Consider the following 21116-nt stretch of genomic DNA (forward strand, 5'->3'; position numbering starts at 1 on the left):
ATGGAAAGAGAGATTGCACTCAATTATGGTGCGTGCAATCTCTATTTCCGCTTGCCTTTGCCTCTCCTTGAGAAAGGAGAGAGGACCGGAAACTTGCCCTTTTGCTTGAGTAAGAGTGGCTTGTCTCTTGGGCATAGGTGTACCACTCGAATGGCTTTTTCTAGATGGAATAGAAGAGGCCCCTCCAACGGAGGAAACTGAAACAATTGGAGAGGGATCGTCTTCCGCATCTGAGACCTCATGATCGGGAGAGATCACCTCCTGACTTGCCCTTGAAAGGCCTTTGCGTTGCTTCAATGGCAAGTATTTCCGACAATAATCTTCATAGACATTGTCGGGAATACCAGGGCATGGTGTGGCCTCCCCTCCTAATTTGCAAAGGTGGAATGAGAAGGCGAGTGACGGATGAGATTTGGAGCTTTGGGCAATACTTGCATTGCCACTTGCAAGTGTTGGGTTTCTCCTTCACTCGTTCGAAGTACGCACAATGCAAACGAAAGGCCTCATGGAGAGGGGGTGCCATTGATGATGTATAGAGAGCCTAGAGGGTTACGGCAGGTGGAGGGTGAGATGATTGAAGAAAGGAGTGGAAAGGGTAGAGAGCTTGAGGGAGTAGAGAGAGGCTAGAGCTTGATGGAGGAGGAGGTTGGAAGGGTTGAGAGGTTAAGGGAGGAGAGAGCTTGAGAGAGTAGGAAGGATGCTCGATGGAGAGCTTGAAAGGAGTAGGAGTGGTGGAGAAAATGAAAGGATGAATGAGATGGAGGGGGGGGAGAGGGGAGATTTTTATAGAAAGGAAGAGTGCTTTGGGGTTTAGGTTGAGAGAGAGAGAGAGAGAGAGAGAGAGAGAGAGAGAGAGAGATTATAAATTTTGAAATTTGAATGGTGGCCCATCATCCATGGGAGAGGATGGTTGCATTGTGCCATTGTGTGTATGTGAGAGAAAGAGATGGATGAATCATGAGAGAGGGAGAGGGAAGGAGAGAGAGTTTTTAAACTTGTTAGTTTAATCTTAAAACTTTTCTCTTGAATCTTTGTGTGAGAGAAATAAAAAATAGAAAGAAAAGATAGAGAGAAAGAAAGGAAAGATAAGAAAGAAAGAAAAGAATAGAGAGAAAGAAAAGAAGAATAGATAAGATTCAAGAGAGACAGAAGAAAGAAAAGAAGAAAAGAAAGCACTGAAAAAAAAGGGGAAAAGCGGTCAGAAAAGTGACCATTTTAGTGACCGTTTGTTGGCTGCAAGCATATAGGAGGAGAGGGCTTAGTTGGCACAGTTGGATCAAACTAGACGGGTTGGACAAGTTGACCCATCCGTTGGACGTGGACAACTTTGGTGTGGAACTGCTTAGGAAGCACTCTCAATAGAGGGCATATAGACGATTTGAGATTGATAGAAGATAATTGAATTTAACCTTGGCTAGTCATTTGTCATTGAATTATTCGGTTTTGTTTCTTGAAATTCTTAGGGTTGTGGTATTAGGGCATAAGTCAATTGAGCCTAGACACTAGGTCACTAAACCTTACAAATACTCGTTTGTATCCTTGACTGTGCGTGCTAGTGTGGGTTTCCCGATTAGCTGAGTGCATGTCATCTTTCCTGATATTAGTTCGCATTGCCCACAACCTAGAAGGACAAGAGGAGACATGTATCCACTTCCAAAGATTCTACCCAATAGGCAAAATGATTACGCGATTGAGATCCATGAGTCATCAACTTCAAGAGGTCCAACTGCTGAGAAGAAGGGGAGTGCATTAAATTGTATACTAGCTGCCAATAAAAGGGCTGGTATTGCACTTGCTATTAACAGGAGGAGAGAAGTATAAAGAGATGAGCTTGAAACCAGTAAGGTTGGTGAGAGAGAGAGAGCTAAGGCAAAGAAAGATGCTATGGAGCAAAAAGATAAGACAAAGGAGAATGCAAAGCAAGGCAAAACTAGGACTAGAGCTCCTAGAAGGCATATCATGCGACTAATATACCTCTAGGGTAGGGAGAAGAGGACCATGACTTGCAAAAGAATCTTCTAGGAAGGAAGGCCAACATCACCCTTGCTCAGCTCATGGAACTTTGTTCAAATATGTGAGACGATTAAGGGATCAAGTTTTCCATTAGGTTGGCAAAGCATGCTAGCATTAAATATCTTGGGATCATATAAGACCTTGAAGTCAAGGTGTATGATGTGCCTATGAAGATTAATTGTCATGTGATGCTAGTTGGAATAGGGGCATTCTCTTTAATCTCAAGAAGACCATGGCTTAGAAAAGCTGGAGCTATACAAGACTGGGGGAAAGGCACTATCACTTTCTAAGCTTGCCTAAGAAATTCGACATGACTAGAAGTAAGCTAATTGAGAATAGTGTAAGCGAGGAAAATGAGAGTGAAAAGGAGGACAGTGAAAGTTCTGAAGATGAGGAAGAGGAAGATGATGAATTTGAAATTGAATCAGATTCTAGTCAAGAAGTTTCTTACCTCACATTGGGAATAGGAGGGGAGAAAGCGAAAGTTGAAGAAATATCAAGTACCTTACTTGAGGAGGGAGGTGTTGAAGGGACTTGTCATGAATGTTTTAGTGCCCCTATGATTTGTGATGGAGGATTGACTAAAGACCCTTCTGGATTGACTGACATGGTTGAGTCTCATGTTTTTGGTAAAGAATCCTTTGAAAATAAGGATGGATTTACTATGGAAAGAAAGAAAACCCTAGGAAAGAAAGAAATTGTGAGTGAGAAAGAGCATGTTGAATGTGGTTATAGACTGGGAGAGTTAAAGAGCTATTGTGATTTGGATGCTTTTTTAGTAAGCATAAAATAGGTGCTAGAGATCAAAGGGATCTCTTTTGGTAATGAGATTAAGGAACCATAAAATGGGGTAGGCTTAGAGCCTAGATCCTTAGGAGAAGAGCTGTGTGAGGAGCATGAACATTGTAAGAAGGAGATTGAGAATTTTCCCAATGAAATCCTCGGGAACTTGGGTAAAAATGAATGAGGAAAAGAGCAGATACACTCTAAGCTGCTGCCTTTCGAGAGGACTTCTATTTGAGAGGGGTTTGAGAGGAAATATTTCAGTGTGAGAGAGAGTAGAGAATGTGCAAATGCAAGAGGTATTTACTCTTATGACGGATATGAAAGTCATGAGGAGTTAGTAGATTTTCTTGTGAATAATGATGTTGAGAGGGTGATTTTGAGTAATATTGTGAGTCCTGAGTTGACTGGAGTGAATGTTGTTTACTACGGTGAGATTAAGTCTAAGATGGTAAAGAGAGAGCCTTGCATAGCACACTTGACCAATGTTTGGTTGATAATGGGAGTGTTGGTGGCAACAATAGAGTGGAATTCTCTTTAGATGTTCTTAATACTCCGTTGGGAGTACTTTACAGGCATAGACCTGCAGTCAAAAGGCCTGCATACAGGAATCTGCAAGGACAGAGGAACCTGATTGCAAGGACAGGTCGCGACAGGTGAGACTTGCAGGCAACTCACAGGCAGCAGGCAGAGAGAGAGAGAATTTCAGCAGCTGGAAGAGGATGTCTGACAGTACTTCAATATCAAGATCCCATGTCATGCTAGAGCTCAATACAGTCTTCATAGATCAAGTGGTGGATGCCTTGGGGCCTGATTCGGATGATGAAGAGTGGGAAGACATGTTTCCTTGTACGGAGATGGCTGCCCCCCCTTCTGATGTCTAGCTTGCTGCTGATGTGCATCGCCCTGTTAAACTCACTAAACATGTGCCTAATGCAGTGATGGAATGCAGTGAGCATACCCTTCATGATGTTATGGCTAATTCTCAAACCCCTCCACAATCCAAGCACAGTGCTTGTTCTTATCCACAGGTGACTTCCATGGTTGAGGAGTCCCAGGATCTGGACCGGTAGCATCTCTTGGAGTTTGCTAATACGTTGTTGGGAGAATATGTTCAGCATAACCATGAATCCTTTCCAACCCAGGATAAGGAGGATGTGTTGGATGTTACTGTGGATACCAAGAGTGTTCTGTGCTCCTTTTCAGCTTTCTATGAAACAGTGGTCATTCTCTTTTTCACCGGTAGGATACCGGTGCTCTCTTGGATTCGCCAATGGCTAAACTTTGTTTTGCAAGGTGATTGTGTAGATGAAATTTTTGTTGGTGCAGGACGCTTCTATGAGATTTTGCTCAAATCAACAAGTGCTCATGACGATCTTTTGGCTAGAGTTTCATTGTTCTTTGACAAACGCCTCGTGCATGTGGGGGGGTTGAAGGCCGTTGGTGGACTTTCAACACCTGTTACAAGAGGAATGCCCAGTATGGATTGAAGTGGAATGTTATTCCGCAGTTTGCTGGCCATTGCTTAAGGATGCCATGGGAGTGATTGGCGCAATGTTGATTCCCCCTAGCTTGTGGGCTGCCAATCGAAACTGCCTGTGCATGCTGTGGAATACAGCACGCAAAAGGCCCAATTGTCAAAAAAAGGACAAAGAGACCAAAGAGATAGTAGGGTTTGCAAGAGGAGACACAAAGTGTGTATGAAAAACCAGAGAGGATAAACTCAGAGACATGAGAACACTGTGATGATGCACTGAATCATGATATGATAAGAAAATCTGATATAGTGGAGCTGAAGCTCAAAAGATACCTGCATTGTCCTGTTTGAATCATTTGGCAGCACCTATGGGAATCTGCATAGTGAAGGGAGGAAAACACAATCCTCCAGGTAGTGGGCTATCGAACTATCGAGGGAGTGAACCACGTTCTTTGATGCCGTCAGAGATGTGGAAGATGATCATCGGCTATATTGAGGGAGCAAATCGTAGTCCTTTGATGGCGGGGAGATGGCCGCGACAAGTGCGCAAGAGGCAGTCGACTGGTGTAGAAGCGTGACGTAGACTTGACTGGAGTCGTGGACAGTCAATGACTAGTCGAGCGGGGGAGCAAGCGACTGCAGCTGACGAACGACCAGCGGGCGACTAGCAGGTGAGCAAGCTGCGCTGATGAACGACCAGGCCCCGATCTGCACGGCGCAACGGACCCGTCATCCAACATTTTTTTTTTCTCTTCAAAATCTTTTTTTTTTGAAATTCCCCTACCAAGGGTTTACGTGTGGAGGCACAGCTTCAAATTTTCGTGCAATCTAAGCCCATAAATTTGGGGCTTCTCCTGACTGAGCACTGTTCATGCAAAATTGAGGCATCGGTGTGCACATTTGAATTGGGGATTTCGCCAAAATTATTGAAATTTTACTCATGTAAGTGAAATTTCTCAACATTGGACCCATACAATTTGGGGCTTTTATCGTATTGGTGAAATTCTGTTTAGCTGAGTCAGATTGGCTGACATTGGTGCACATTTGGACCCGAAAAATTTGGGGCTTTTGCAAAATTTTGTGAAATTTTACTAATTTTGCCCGGTTTATACTTTCGGGAACATGTATTAATGCAATTGGGACAGATTGGTCAGTGAAATTTGGGGGTTTTGCTGAAATTGCTGTATTTTGGCGAAATTGGCCTGTTCTATGCATGTCAGAGACATTGCAGATGTATGGTTAATGCTTTGAGCACAAAATTTTAGGGCTTTTGACCGTGCCTGTCAAATTTTATGCCCGTGGGTACATGTACAACAGAAATTGCAGCTAAAATTTGGGATTTCTCATGTAATGTGATGCATTTGCCTTTGGAATAGTTGTAATCAGTTGTGGAATGCTGTAGCACATGGTTTGTTGCTTCTGAAAATTTACTTACAGATCTGAAATTTCTGCTTCTACGTGGTCATTTATTGCTGGTTGGTACTTGTTTGTACCTTGGTCACTTGTGTGACAGTTTGGGCCTGCATTTACTGAAATTTTTGGTCACATTTGGGCTGAAAATCATGGTTGGCAGTAATGACAGCAGTAATCTCATGCACATAAAGAAGCTTGAAGGAGCACATAACTTTGCAGTTTGGCAAAAATAGTGTTACAATATCCTGTTGCAAAAGAAGTAGGCAAAGCCGATTAAGACAAAAGGGGCAAAACCCGCAGATATGGAACATGACAATTGGGATGAGTTAAATGGGCTTGCAGCTCAACCATTGAGCTATCGATTTTTGATGCCTTGCTGTTTAATATTGAAGGTTTGGATTCTACATATGCTATTTGGACTCGACTGGAAGAACTGTATGCACAGAAGAGTGCCGCAAGCAAAGTGTATTGGCTGAAAAAGATTATGGATTTGCGTATGAAAGAGGGTACGACAATGTCTACTCACTTGAGTGAGTTTAACTCCATTTTTAGCTAGCTGGTTGCCTTGAAGTTATTGATTGATGAAGAATTTAAGGCTGCGTTCTTGTTTTGCACTCTTCTAGAGAGTTGGGATACATTTAGGACTGCTATGAGCAATTCTAATGCGATTCTTTTGTATGCTGATGTAGAGAGTGCTCTACTCATGGAAGAAATGAATCGGTAGAACAATGCATCCAGTAAGTCTTCTAGTGCTTTGCATACTAGGGACAGATCGCAGTAGAAAGGCAAATATGATAGCAAGGGACGCAGTAAATCAAGTGGCAAAGATGTTGAATGCCATCATTGTGGCAAGAAGGGTCACTTTAAACGTGACTGCTACAAATGGAAGAAAGAGAAAGGGAAGGGCGAGAAGACAGATGATAGCAAGGAAGAGAAGAAAAAGAGTCGACCTAAGAAAAGCAGTGTCAAAATTGAAGAGGTAAATGTAGTCACTCATGACAGTGATAGTGGGAATGATGTACTCTTTGTCTCTTCACACTTTGGTGCACATGCTTTACGTACAGATACAGATGATGACATGCATACTTGGATTCTCGATTCAGGTGCTTCCTTTCATGTCACTCCTCATTGTGAGTGGTTCTCTGTCTATACAAGGGGTCGACATGGTGTTGTCCATCTTGGGGACAACTATGCATGTGACATTGCAGGTATTGACAGTGTGCAGTTGTAGTTTCAATATGGCTCTGTCTTCACACTTCAGTATGTACTGCATGTACCTCAACTCAAGAAAAGCTTGATTAGCACTAGGCAGTTAGATGATGATGGATTTCATACCACCTTTGGTGATGGGAAATGGAAGATCTGTAAGGGATCTAGAGTGATTGCCAGAGGTTGTAAAAGTGATACCTTGTATCCTCTCCATGTATCTAGTGTGAGTGATTATGTTGTTGTTGTGACCAAGTAGTTAAGTGTTTCTTTGTGGCATGGCTGGTTGGGACACATGAGTCAATCAGGAATGAAAGTGCTTTCTCGTTTGGGTTACTTGCCTTGTCTTCGTTATGCTGATTTTGAGCATTGTGATCATTGTGTTTATGGTAAACATGCACAGACGTCTCATAAAAAGTTTCTTTCGCTGAAATCTTCTCCTCTAGAGTTAATACACTCAAATGTATATTAGATGCCAGGGTTATCTTTAGGGGAAAATAAATATTTTGTCACCTTTGTCAATGATGCTACACGGAAGGTACGGGTTTACCCTATTTGTAGCAAAGATGAAGTGCTTGACAAGTTTAAAAAATTCTTGGCATTGGCTGAAAATTAGATAGATAAGACACTTAAGTGTCTTCGCTCTGACAATGGTGGGAAATATGTGTCCAAGGCCTTTCAGGCATTTTGTGACAGCCAAGGGATAAAGAGAGAGCTCACTACTACTCATAATTCACCCCAAAATGGAGTTGCATACCGTATGAATCGGACCATATAGGATAAGGTCCGTACGATGCTGTCTCATGTTGCATTACCCCATGGTTTTTGGGTAGAGGCTGTTATGACAGCCGTACACTTGATTAATCGGTCACCAAACAGGTCTTTGGGGGGGGGGGGGGGGGCGGGAAAGAGGGAGTTCTCCAAGAAGCGTGGTCGGGCAAGCCACCTTCACATGCTCACCTGAAAGTGTTTGGCTGCGAGGCTTTTGTGCACATTCGTAAAGAAAAACGTAGGAAACTTGCGCCAAAGTCATGTAAATGCATTTTTCTAGGATATGGTGACGACGGTGAAATGGGGTATAGATTATGGGATCTTGAGAAAAGGAAAGTAGTACGCAGCAATGATGTTATCTTTTGGAAAGGTCACATGCATAAACAGCCCAAAAAGGTAGGGTTGTATTCCGGGAAGAAATACCTTTTGGACAACAAAATGTGCCCGTTGTACAACAGCAAATACTTGTTGTAAATAAACCTGTAAATGTAGAAAATAATGCTGGAAATGATTAGCCAGCTATTGCCCATGATAATGAACCACTACATGTGCAGGAACAGCCAGGAGAGCAAGTGGTTAATGCTGATTTGCAGGTTGAAATGCCAGGACAGTATGCTGAAAATGGAAATTTACAGGAATAGCCAGCAAACAACGATCATTGGGTTAGGAGATTGCCTAGGGCTACTAGACAACCTGATAGATTTGTTCCTGGTGCAAACAATGTGGCTGATTATGTCATGTTGATAGACTGTGGTGAACCGTCTTGCTTCAAGGAAGCAATGGACAGACAGGACAGCAATAAATGGTATAAAGCCATGTTGTCAGAAATGGAATCTCTTGAGAAAAGTGGCACTTGGGACTTGGTGCAGTTGCCTAAAGGGTAGAAAACACTTCCATGCAAATGGGTTTACAAGATGAAAGTCACTTCTGGTTTCTCACCAAAGTACAAAGCAAGATTGGTTGCGAAGGGGTACAATCAAGAACATGGAATTGACTTTGATGAGATCTTCTCTCCTATAGTCAAGATGACTACCTTGAGAACCATTTTGGGCTTGATTGCAGCTGAAGATATGGAGCTCATATAGATGGATATAAAGACTGTATTCTTACATGGTGATCTGCATGAAGACATATATATGCAGCAGCGTGAAGGGTTTGTGAAAAAAGGGAAAGAGAAGATGGTATGTAAACTCAAAAGGAGCTTATATGGGCTGAAACAAGTACCAAGATAATGGTATCATAAGTTTGATACATTTATGCAGTCTCAAGGTTTCCATAGAAGTCAAGTGGATCACTGCTTGAACACCAAGAAGGCAGTAGATGATGACAGCTTGATTATCTTGGTTCTGTATGTTGATGACATGCTGATTGCTGGTAGGGATACTCATGCCTTGGACTCATTGAAGCAAAGTCTTCATGGTAGCTTTGACATGAAGGATCTTGGTGATGCAAATCATATGCTTGGCATGCGAATACTCAGAGATAGGTTGAAAGGATTGGTCTATCTATCTTAGCAGGAGTATATCTCCAAGGTTTTGCAGCATTTCAATATGGAGGGGGGGGAAACAATTGGGGTTCCATTGCCTTCATATGTGAAACTCAGTGCATAGGACAACCCTACATCTGATGATGAGAAGGCTAAAATGGCCAAGATACCATATGCTTCAGCTGTTGGCAGTTTGATGTATGCTATGGTTGCTACATGTTCCGATTTGCCTTTGCAGTGAGAGTGGTTAGCAGATACATGGCAAACCTTGGTAAAAAGCATTGGGAAGCAGGGAAAGGTATTATGAGATACCTCAAAGGCACAAAGGATTTGTGCATTTGCTTTGGAAAGCAGAAGGCATCTGTTGTTGGCTTTACGGATGCAGACTATGGTGGTCATGCGGATTGCAGAGAGTCCACTTTTAGGTATGTGTTTACTTTTATAGGAGGAGCAGACTCTTGGATCTCCAGGCTATAAAAGTGTGTTGCATTGTCTACTACAGAGGTAGAGTGTATGGCTGCCACTGAGGTATGCAAGGAGGCTTTATGGCTTTCACGTTTGGTGGGAGAGCTTGGCATTATAGAGTTACCTGTTCTCCATTGTGATAGTCAGTGCTATCATGCTAGCACGGAATTCCGTCTTTCATGCAAAGACGAAGCACATACAGGTGAAGTACCACTTCATTAGAGATGTACTTGACAGCAAGAGCATTGAGCTTGTTAAAGTGCATACATATGATAATCTTGTAGACCTTCTCACGAAGGGTCTTCCAGCAGAGCGGGTTGCTCATTGCCGACAGATGATGGGAGTTGGATAGATGTATGTATTTCAGCTTTGTACATACCTAGACTTAGCTGATTCTTTTCTCCTCTTAAGGCACATTGCCTTTAGGTGGGAGGTTGTTGGGAATAAAGGTCCTCGTGCCTTTTTTAATGTGCTCAGGTGTGAACACACCCTTAGTACTTGTACTTATATATATATATCTATCTAAAAATGTAAAGTGGTACACTCGTCATTGTATCCATAAATTGCACACACTCTCTACTCTGCTCTCTCTCTCTCTCTCTCTCTCTCTCTCTGTCTCGCTGCTATAAGGAATGCTGGAATTGGATGATAAGGAATGCTAGTGACTATGCACATCATCTATTTATTAATGAGAAACTAACCAAAGTCTAGGAGATGGCTTGATATACAACATAGGAACTTTTCTAGTATTAAAGTTTGAGTTTTTGGATTGTTTAAATGAGCTAATTAAGGTTTAATCATTAATGTACATTTTTTGGCGATGAAACTTACAGCCATGTGATAATGTAGACTAGATAAGGAAGGCTGGAATTGGATGATAAGGAATGCTAGTAGCAATGAGGCTAACAACCATGTGATAATGTAGACTAGATAAGGAAGGCTGGAATTGGATAATAAGGAATGCTAGTGACTATGCAAGTTATCTATTTATTAATGAGAAACTAATCAAAGGCTGGGAGATGGCTTGATATGCAACATATGAACTCTTATTGTAGTAAAGTTTGAGTTTTGGGATTGTTTAAATGAGCTGATTAAGGTTTAATCGTTAATGTACATTTTTTGGCTTAATGACAAGTATTGGACCCGAGTTACCATGGAGACTAAAAGCATACCAATATATAAATGTGAAGAGAGGGAATGTAAGATCTTGATCAAGTACTTACAATCATTCACAATTGATTGCAAGTTATTTGTGAATGGTGCATTACCAATTTTTCAACTTCCACCCGTCCTACTCAGAAATTCATTCTCTACATAGACTTTTAGCCTAGTTGGTCTAATTCTCTTTAATTCTTGTCTCTTATGTACTGTAGAGTGACCATTCTTATTTGTATGGTCCCATCTTCTACATTAGGTCTCACCATGGAGGGAAATATCTTTTGCTTGTTCTCCATCTTGACTTCTCAGGTAGGCTAGACATAGTGGAGCAACCTCTCATGCATTTAGTACACCATCCCTTTCTCAAGTGACCTCTCAAATTTCCCATTTGGCAATGTTGAGTGGGCCTTTCAAGTTACAATAAGTAGCACCTCATATAATTTCTCAAGATGTGTAAGAATCCACCGCATAAGGCTCATTTGCTTCTTAAGGTACTTTGGGGATATTCCCCAAGTGTTGTGGTGGCCTATGCGCAATGAAGGTTCAATGTTCAGCAATGCCATGCTCTCCCTCTAGACGTGAAAGCCATAAAGCCTCCTTGCATGCTTGAGTGGCTTAGACTTTGCCTTTGTAGTAGACAATGCAACACATTCTTTAGCCTGGAGATCTAGGAAATCGCTCCCCTTATGAAGGTGAATACATACGCTGAAGCAGACTTCTTATAGTCAACATGACCATCATAGTTTGTATTTGTAAAAGCCAACAACAGATGCCTTTTGCTTTCCAAAGCAGATACACAAATCCTTTGTTCCCTTAAGATATCTGATGATACCTTTCATTGCTTCCCAATGCTTTCTACCAGGATGTGCCATGTACTTGCTAACCACTCCGATAGCAAATGTTATATTAGGATGTATAGCAATCATAACATACAACAAGTTACCCACAGTTGAAGCATATGAAATCTTGGCCATTTCAGTCTTTTTCATCATCAGATGTAGGGCTGTCCTCTGCATTGAGTTTCACATATGGAGGCAATGGTACAACAATTGCTTTCCTTTCGTCCATATTGAAATGTTGCAAAATCTTAGATACATACTCCTATTGTGATACATAAAAAAGACCTTTCAATGTGTCCCTAAGTATATGCATGCCAAGGATATGATTTGCTTCACTAAGATCCTTTATGTCAAAATTACTATGTAGGTTCTCCTTCAATGCGTCTAATACATGAACATTCCTACCACCTTTGTTGATAATGTCACACACAAAGTATGGGTTTATCCAATCCATCATAAATACGAGACTTTGAAGAAGTTTAAAAAAGTCTTGGCATTTGCCAAAATATGACCAGCAAGACATTAAAGTGTCTTCGCTCTAACAATGGTGGGGAATATGTGTCCAAAGCCTTCCAAGCCTTTTGTGACAACAAAGGAATAAAAAGGGAGCCCCTTATAATCTACTCCAAAATAGTGTCACAAATTTAAGGTAGAGACTATTATGACAGCCATACACTTGATATTATACAGATGGATGTAAAGACTACTTTCTTACATGGCAATCTGCATGAGGATATATATATGCAATAGCCATTAGGTTTTGTGGTTAAGGGACAACAGAGATGGTGTATAAACTCAACAAAAGCTTATATGGACTAAAACAACCACTGCATGAATGGTATCATAAGTTTGATACATTCATGCAATCTCAAGGATTTAAGAGAAGATCTCACATACATTTGAATATACCAACTCTAAGGGTGAAGATTTTAATAAAAAAGACTTTTTATATGATGTTTGAGCATGCTTGCCAAAAATACAATGATCACAATGGCCAAAATCAATATACCTCAATCATGGAAAATAACCTAAACGAGAAAGTAATTTCATTCCAGTTTGATTCACGTGCCTTAACGGGCTATGCCACAAAGTCACACATGGCTGCTCCGTTATGGCGACAACATGATCACACATACTAGATACTTGTGATGGATACAGAGTATCACTTTTAGAGCCTTTAGCAACAATTCTAGAGCCCTTACATATCTTCCATTTGCTATCCTCAAAAGTGGTATAATAGCCTTCATCATCTAGTTGCCATGTGCTTATAAAGCTTTTATTGAGTTGGAACATGCCTCACATTATGCAAAGTGAACATTGAACCATATTGAAATGCCAATTGTACATTGTCAATTCTTGCAATGTCACATTTATAATTGTCCCCCAAGTGGACAACACCATGTCTACCACCACTATAGTCAGAGCCACTCATGGAGTGGTGTTACATGGAATGAGGCACCTGAATTAAGAATCCAAGTGTACATGTTATGATCAAAATCTGCAATTAATGAGTATGCACTAAAAGAAGCAAAGAGTACATCATTGCCACTATCACTCTCCTGACGGACTACATTGACTTTCTCTATCTTCACATTGCTCTTCTTTGCATGTTGGCTATCCTTTTTCTCATCTTTGTTATCATTAGTGTTTTTATCTTAACCTTTTTTTTTCTTTCACTTAAAGCAATTCTACTTGAAGTGCCCTTTCTTGCCATATTGATGACACTCCACATTTTTACCATGAGATTTGCTGTGTGTTTTGTTGTCACCATTGCCCTTCTGCTGGGATCTATCTTTGGTATGTAGTGCATTGGAAGACTTGTTTGCTTAAAAATTTTGTCGATTGAGCTCCTCAATGAGTAAAGATCTCTCCACATAGCATTAGAGTTACTCTTTTTTTTCCTAAAAGTGTCTCAACTTTCAGGCAAAGTGCATAACAAAAAGGTTGTGTTGTAAACTCTTCATCAACGTGAAATTCCAAAGCAATTACTTGGCTGAACATAGAGTTAAACTCATTGAAATGTACAAACGTGGCTGTACCTTCTTTCATATGAAGGTCCATCAAAAATTTCAATCAATAAACCTTGTTGGTTGCACTCTTTTTAGCATATAACTCAAGTGGTCATTACATATCATAAGCAGATTTTAGTTTCTCTATGTCGAAGAGCAAAGTGTCTGACATTGAAAGCTCTATGGCAGAGCGTGCAAGCTCATCTAACTCATCCCACTCATCTAGATCCACTTGTTTTTTTTGCGCCAATATATTATAGCATTGCTTGTGCCATATAACAAAGTTGTTTGCACCCTCAAGCTTTTAATGTGCAAAAGATTGTTGTTATCACTATTGGCAACCATGCTTTATAGCTTAAAAGTGACTCAAAAGTCAATAAATGTAAGCCCAATTGTCACACAAATGACCAAGGTATGAAGCAAGTACCAACCAACAATGAAAATTCAAGTTATTGCAGAAGTTTTAGATTCGCAAATCAATTTTCAAAGGTATAAAATATGTGCTACAACACACACAAGCAATTGAAGCCATATCATGAGCTAATGGATCAAATTCATGAGAAAGCCCCAAAATTTCTTTGCTCAAACTGCTCAAATGACATCAAACATAGCTCTCCCGAATGGATTGTACAAGCCAATTTTGCCAAAATTTCACAAATTTTGCAAAAGCCTTGAATTTGTCCGAGGCCCTATGTGCTCAATTTGCATAGGAATTGCACTGCAAGTACATACCAAGACCAAATTTGGCCCAAACTTTGCAAAATTTTCAAAAGCCCTAGATTGTAGGAGGTCCAATGTGTCAAAATTTCAAGAATTATACCTATCCCATTGCAATTTCTGCACACACATGAAAAGCTTGAAACTTCGAGACGAGAGAGTGCAAAAATCCACAAATTTTACTCAATCGAGTTAATCTTCACAGGTACACAAAAATCCCCAAATTTCGAGAGCAAATATATGCCAAATCTTTGATATTTGTAGAAATGTGCTTGTGCACGCATGACAATCTGCAGAGCACCAATGAAAGAATCATTAAAAAAAAGACACGTGGACAGGTCAAGAAGCACGTGACTTGCACTTGGGAGCTGCTGCTAAACTGCTCGCAATTGTCAGGTAGTACACGACTTGCGCTTGATTGGTGCTTCCCGCCTGTCACCTCTTGACGGTGGAACTACTAACTTGAAACTATTACATGACTTTTCACTTGACTGCCTTGTGTTACTGGCTTGCCTGTGCCAAATTGCAAGCTATTCTTGATTGTTGAACAGTCCTGTGACTTGATGTCACAACTCGGACAAGCTTCGGAGGCTTGGTTGGGATGGCCTTCAACTCTGATACCAGTTTGTGGTGGCCTATACGCAGTGAAGGTTTGATGTTCAGCAATGGCAATGGTGCATAGAGAGAGAGAGAGAGAGAGAGAGAGAGAGAGAGAGAGAGAGAGAGAGAGAGAGAGAGAGAGAGAGAGAGAGAGAGAGAGAGAGAGAGAGAGATGCACGATGTGTGGGTACAAAAAGGTGTACCTCTCTTAGGTTTTAGTCATATGTAAAGTACTAAAGCACAAGTGCTAAGGGTGTGTTTACACTCAAGCACATATAAAAGGCATGGTGGCCCTATATTCCCAGTAAGTGCTTTGTTCGTGATTAATCATTTAAACTCATACCAATATTGCAACTACTACTGCATTTAGTGATAAGATAAAATGTTAGTGTTTAGTTAGGACTCATGTTGCAATCACTAAAGATACATTTAGCAATGAAACAAGGCTTAGTTATATTAACTATACTACTAGGTCCAATCTTGTGCAACAAGTGATTGAGCTTAAGGTCTTTGCGAACTTTTCCTTGGATAAGATCCTATGCTTGGTCTTAGATAATAAACTAACATTAAGGGTGATTTTTTGAGTTTTGCATTCATCCAACAGTTGGGCTCATCTAATTGAAATGCTACATGACCTATGGTCAAAGTAGACGCATCAATCTTGATTATGAGCTCCAACAAATTTCGATTGCAAAGGGGGGATGACTTGTTGAGTAAGCTAAATATAGGTGATTATTTGTCAAGTTTATTACCACCGGGTTTCCAAAGCTAGAAGATGATCAAATTATATTATTAAACAAGTTACCATCTAAATATTTCATTGGCTTGTAGGCCTACATTTTATGATATTAATTGTCAACTATTATTATTTCTAAGGCTACAAGACCAAGTGTCCAAGAAAGTCTACTTTTTTTAAAAGGGGCCTTTGTTTCCCCATCCTTGAAAGGGAAGTTTGAGGGTAGTCAAAAGTTTGAAAGCAAAGAATAGTTCTCAATCTAGAATTCTTCTCAAGATGATAATAGAGAAACTTAGTTGACAAAATAGTTGCAAAAGGAATAGGTATTGCACTCATTGTTAGCAACTTGATCAATATAGATGAGGAGTGTCATAATAGCACCTAGTGTAATCCACCAACAATTGAACTTATTTCCTTGTGCAAATAGGGCCAAAATGCACCTAAAAATTAGCAATAAGGTGCTTGTAAATATAAAGAAATGGTATGTCAAATAGAGAAATGCAAAAGATAATACACTTGGTAGATATCTATTTTTAAAAACTTATGACAACATGAAGTTGAGCTTTTATGTCAATGGCATATATGTATCAATTGCAAACACCTATACTTAAAAGGGATAGATGTTGTACCCATTACAAGAGACCTAGCCAATGCACACAATTCTCGAGTTATGTAACATATTATTCATATGAATAATATTAGTATAAATACTTTTGTATAAATAAGCTTCGCATAAATATTCTTTGCTTCAATACTTTGGATAAATGTATTCAAGGATTTAAAAATGTAAAAAATACCAATATTATATTTAAGAATTTCAATGAATATGCAATTTAGACCCTACTAATGTTTTTAGATGCTACCTTACCATGCAACCTTGCAACTTTTGGGGTAACCTATAGATAATTTTTACAATAATTTTTGCATTCATACACGTTTGCATTATGATATTGCATTCTCACCTTAGTTTGCTTCATCTTTAAAGAGGTGCTAATTTTGTTGTTTTAGTCGTGTTTTCAATTTGTTGCCATTTTTGCTACTTAGATTAAGCTTTAGTTGTTTGTAAAGTGCAAGATCTATTTGAATACAACCCATCCCTTCAACATTCCTCAACTTGCTCATCGAGAGAGAATGGTAAGTGGATACTTATTCGCTCCTTGGGTATTTTTCACGATTCCATAAACTCAAATTATTCATAGAGTCTTCATTCATTCATTGCTATTTCTTTCATTAGTTTATTTATTAGTCATATGATTGCTTAGGTACTCTATTTTCTTCATAGGTCCTAGTGTATTCTCTCTCTCTCTCTCTCTCTCTCTCTCTCTCTCTCTCTCTCTCTCTCTCTCATTGTATTAATGTCCTACAAGACAATTCAAAGTGCATCTTGGGATAAAAGCCAATGTGGCTAGTTGCCCATCATACTTACTAATCCAAACTATATGTGTAAACACTCATTCTTTATTCTTTGAGTGATAATGTAATAAGGTGTTGCTCACAAGTGAGCTATTGACAGCACCACAAATAGTGTATTCTCACTCACTCACTCACTCTCAAAATCTTTTTGCAATTTCCATATTCCTTGTAGCTTCATCAACAGATATTAGAACAAATAGAAGTCTTTAGTCAGCACCACTAACGAAAATGTTCATGTTCTTTATAATTGGACGAGACTCCATGTGTGCGAAGAGTCAAAAAATTCTTAGGGTAGTCTATAAGAGCTTAATTTACTCTGTTTTCTTTTTCTAAGACTTTTGAACTATGCTTTTGTAAATACTACACATATTATTTCATCTTTTTTTCAATTATATAAATTTAATTCAAAATTTTTAAAACAAGTAAATACTCAGTGTCTATATTAGAGACATTATTTATAGGTTACCAAGCATTGGTAACCAATAGATAAACTATAAAAAGGAAGCAGTTTGAGGTTGTAGGTGGTTTGACATAGGTTGCTAAGAGTTTCATGTTGGTTGCTATTGTATTTAGCAAGTGATCTTAATGAATTCAATATCATATTTACTCAGATGTAGGCTCCAAGATTGAAGTTTAAAGTTGAGGTTAAGGTGTATTTCATAGTTGTGAATGAAACCACCGCACATGACTTATGGAACAAGCTATATGATAGTTATGCGAAGAAAACTACCTCTAATAAGGTGTATTTCATAGTTGTGAATGAGACCACTACACATGACTTATGCAAGAAGCTATGTAACAATTAATGAGCAAAAAACTAGCTCTAATAAGGTGAATCTCATGAAAAAATTATTTCAATTGTTGCAGATGGAGAAGAGCTTTACTATCGTCTTGTACCTTAATGAATTCAACATCATATTCAATCAAATATAGGCTCAAAAGTCAAAGTTTGAAGTTTAGGTTAAGGCAATCTTTTTATTGTGCTCATTGTCTGTATCATGGAACATCTTTAGAATAACTATCAATAATTTAGCCTCGAATGGTGAGTTGAAATTTAATTTTGTTGTGGCTAGTTTATTGATTGAAAAGACATGCAAGAAATCCATAGATCAAGGAGAAATTTTAGTAATTGGTAAGTTAGAAATAATAAAATATAAAATAGTATAAATGCAAGAATCAAGATCATAAGCAATCACGCAGCAAATACAAGACCAAGTAAGACATTGAATGCTTCTGCTATAGCAAAACATGTCATATTAAGAACTAATAAAAATGAAAGCAAGAGTAAGTAGATAAGAAGATGGAAGGTAATGATGTTGACATGAAAAATGTAAATATTAAAGAAATGATTGTAGTGATTATATATGATGATAATGGTGAAGTGGTGTTTACTTTTACTATTTTGTACATATACTAGTTATAGTAGATTGACAACTAGCTTGAGATTGGATATTTAATATTGACATATCTTTTCATGTGACTCATTATAAGGAGTTGTTTCATTCATATGATAGCAAGAGACAGATTAATCCATCTTGGTAATGACTATGTATGTAATACAATTGGTGTCAATGATGTGTAGTTTGCTTTTGAGAATGGATCTATCTTACTCTTTGGAATATATGTTGTGTCCAATCTTACTAAAAGCTTGATATCTACTAGTCAATTGGAAGACTTGGGATATTCTATTACTTTTGGGAGTTAGTCATGGAAAGTCCACGAGGGAGCATTTGTTGGAGCTAAGTGTGACACTCTGTATTTTCTTCATGCATTTTTGGTAAAAAAGCATGTAATTTTAATCAAGCAATCAAATGTATATTTATAATATTGGTAGTTGGGACATATATTCAAAAAAGGAATGAAACACTATTTCATTTGGGTTACTTGTTTTCTCTTGTTTTTTTTGATATTTCTATTTGTAAGCATTGTATATATGGAAAGAATATATGTTTAACCCATAAGAAAAACTTAAACAAAAAGAAAGTGAGCTGCTTGATTTAGTACACAATGATATATATGGACTTATACATACAACGTCTATAGAGAAGGGGAGAGGGAGGGGGGGGGATCTTATTTTATCACATTTATTGATAATGCAGTTGTGGGCTTTCACTATAGCTAGGAAAGATGATGCTTTGTCTTGTTTTAAAAAATTTTTAACATTAGAGAAAATCAGTATGGTAAGATATTTAAGTGTCTCAGAACTGATAATGGTGGAGAATGTCTCTCATGAGTTTAGAAATTTTTGCAAAGTACATATGGGATAAAAAGGAAACTCATTGTAATTGAAAATCTTGCCCAAATTGGTGTTATAGTGTATAAATAAAATTATAAATGAAATAATATTGAATGTACTATTTAATATTGGTTTCACTTAAGAACTTTGGGTTGAGACTACGATGATTGGTGTTATATGTTTTAGAAATATATCGTCTAATATTGTTTTGGATAATAGCATTCCTAAAGAGACATAGTCACACAAGAAGCTCTCTTATGATTACTTAAGTTGTTGTGAAGCTTATGTGCATGTATTAAAGGAAAACCATAGTGAATTAGAGTCAAAATCCACTAAATGTATTAAAAGAAAACCATAGTGAATTAGACCCAAAACCCACTAAATGTATATTTTTGGGCTACTATGGATAGAGTGGTAAGATGGTTTATTGTATTTGGGATCCTAAAGGTAGAAAGATTATCTATGGTAATGATGCGATTGTTAATGGAAAGGACATACATAAATGCCTCTTAAGGAAGTGGAAACAGAAAATAATACTTTCTAAGATATCATGTCATTTGGTATGTTGCCATGTAGAACAAGTGCTAATGTACCAAGTGTACAAAAAGAGGGCACAAGTGATTTGTCAACTAGTGAGCAACAAGTGGGGATATTTATTGAGAAGTAGGTTGAGAGTCCGATGGTACCTTAAGAAGAAAGAATGGAAGCTAAACTTTCCACTCCAAGTTAGTCCATTGTGCTATATAGATATACTTGTATCACTTGTCCCTTGTATGAGAGATTTTAGCGTGGGTTTGACTATGTGATGTTGATAGATTGTGGGGAGTCATCTTGTTATAACGTGGCCATGACTCGTGATGGTAAACTTAAGTGCAAGCTAGCCATATAGTCTAAAATGGATTTCAATATGAAGAATCAAACTTGGGAGTTAATTCCCTTTTCAAATGGTAAAAATGCTTTGCTATTCAAGTGGGCTTATAAGTTGAAGGTTATATGTGATAGTAAATTAAAGTACAAGGCAAGGTGTGTGGTAAAAGATTTTAGGCAAGAAAAATATGTGAAATTTGATGAGATCATTTTACTTATGTGGTGAAAATTGACTACTTGCATTGTTCTTGTCTTGGTGGCTAAAGATGAGATAGACCTTGTAACATTGGATATCAAGATAACATTTTTGTAAAGTGATCTTCATGGTGAGGTCTATATGCAATAACTAGAGAGTTTTGTGAAACATGGCCATGAATATCTTGTTTGCAAGCTACAAATAGAGTTTTTATGGATTTAAGTAGGCTTCATTGAAATAATACAATAAATTCAATGCATTTATGCAATCTCGTGGCTACAAGAGAAGTGAGACAAACCATTTATTATACATTAGAAAGACTGTGGGAGCTTACGCTCAACCGCCAAGACCCTCGGACCACTTATTCTTTCAAGCGTTTTAAGCGAGCTCTAATGGCTATCTCTCACCTAGCCGACGCGCCGTCGATCCTACGAGTGTAGTGAGCTTACCTTGATGCTCGATCGAGTACCCTCCTCTCTCTTGCACTCCAGTAGCTCCACGATCCTAGATGCTAGCGCAAGCATCCTCAAGCCTCCTCCATCTTCAAGCTCCATCCTCCATAGCCGCGCGTGCAAGAGAAGATAAGGGAAGAGAAGAGAAAAAGAGTAGAAGAGATGGTGAAGAGCTTCACCCTCTTGATCCCTCACCCTCACACACACTCACTCCCTCACACTCTCACACTCCCTCTCTCAAGAGCACGCACAAGCAAGAAGAAGAGAAGAAGAGAAGAA

The 21116-nt window shown here is 38.8% G+C and overlaps 1 protein-coding gene across 4 annotated transcripts in view; it reads left to right on the forward strand.

Moving 5' to 3' along the window:
- LOC148032450 (pentatricopeptide repeat-containing protein At5g27110-like) overlaps positions 1–18351 on the forward strand; it is a 47865-nt gene extending 29514 nt beyond the window's left edge. Inside the window, exon 3 of one of the 4 annotated variants that reach the window (XM_087683123.1) lies at positions 17954–18351. The gene's annotated coding sequence lies outside the window, so the exon portion shown is untranslated. Of the gene's footprint in view, positions 1–6078; positions 6098–6375; positions 6395–16741; positions 17389–17953 lie in introns of those variants that run through there. The other 3 variants (XM_087683125.1, XM_087683126.1, XM_087683124.1) reach the window with 3 other exon arrangements.
- The last annotated feature ends 2765 nt before the right edge of the window (positions 18352–21116 follow it).

Source organism: Lygodium microphyllum, chromosome 8, assembly GCF_053477565.2.
Source record: "Lygodium microphyllum isolate KBCC chromosome 8, Lygodium_microphyllum_v1.1.10, whole genome shotgun sequence".
In the NCBI taxonomy this organism is placed as follows: Eukaryota; Viridiplantae; Streptophyta; class Polypodiopsida; order Schizaeales; family Lygodiaceae; genus Lygodium; species Lygodium microphyllum.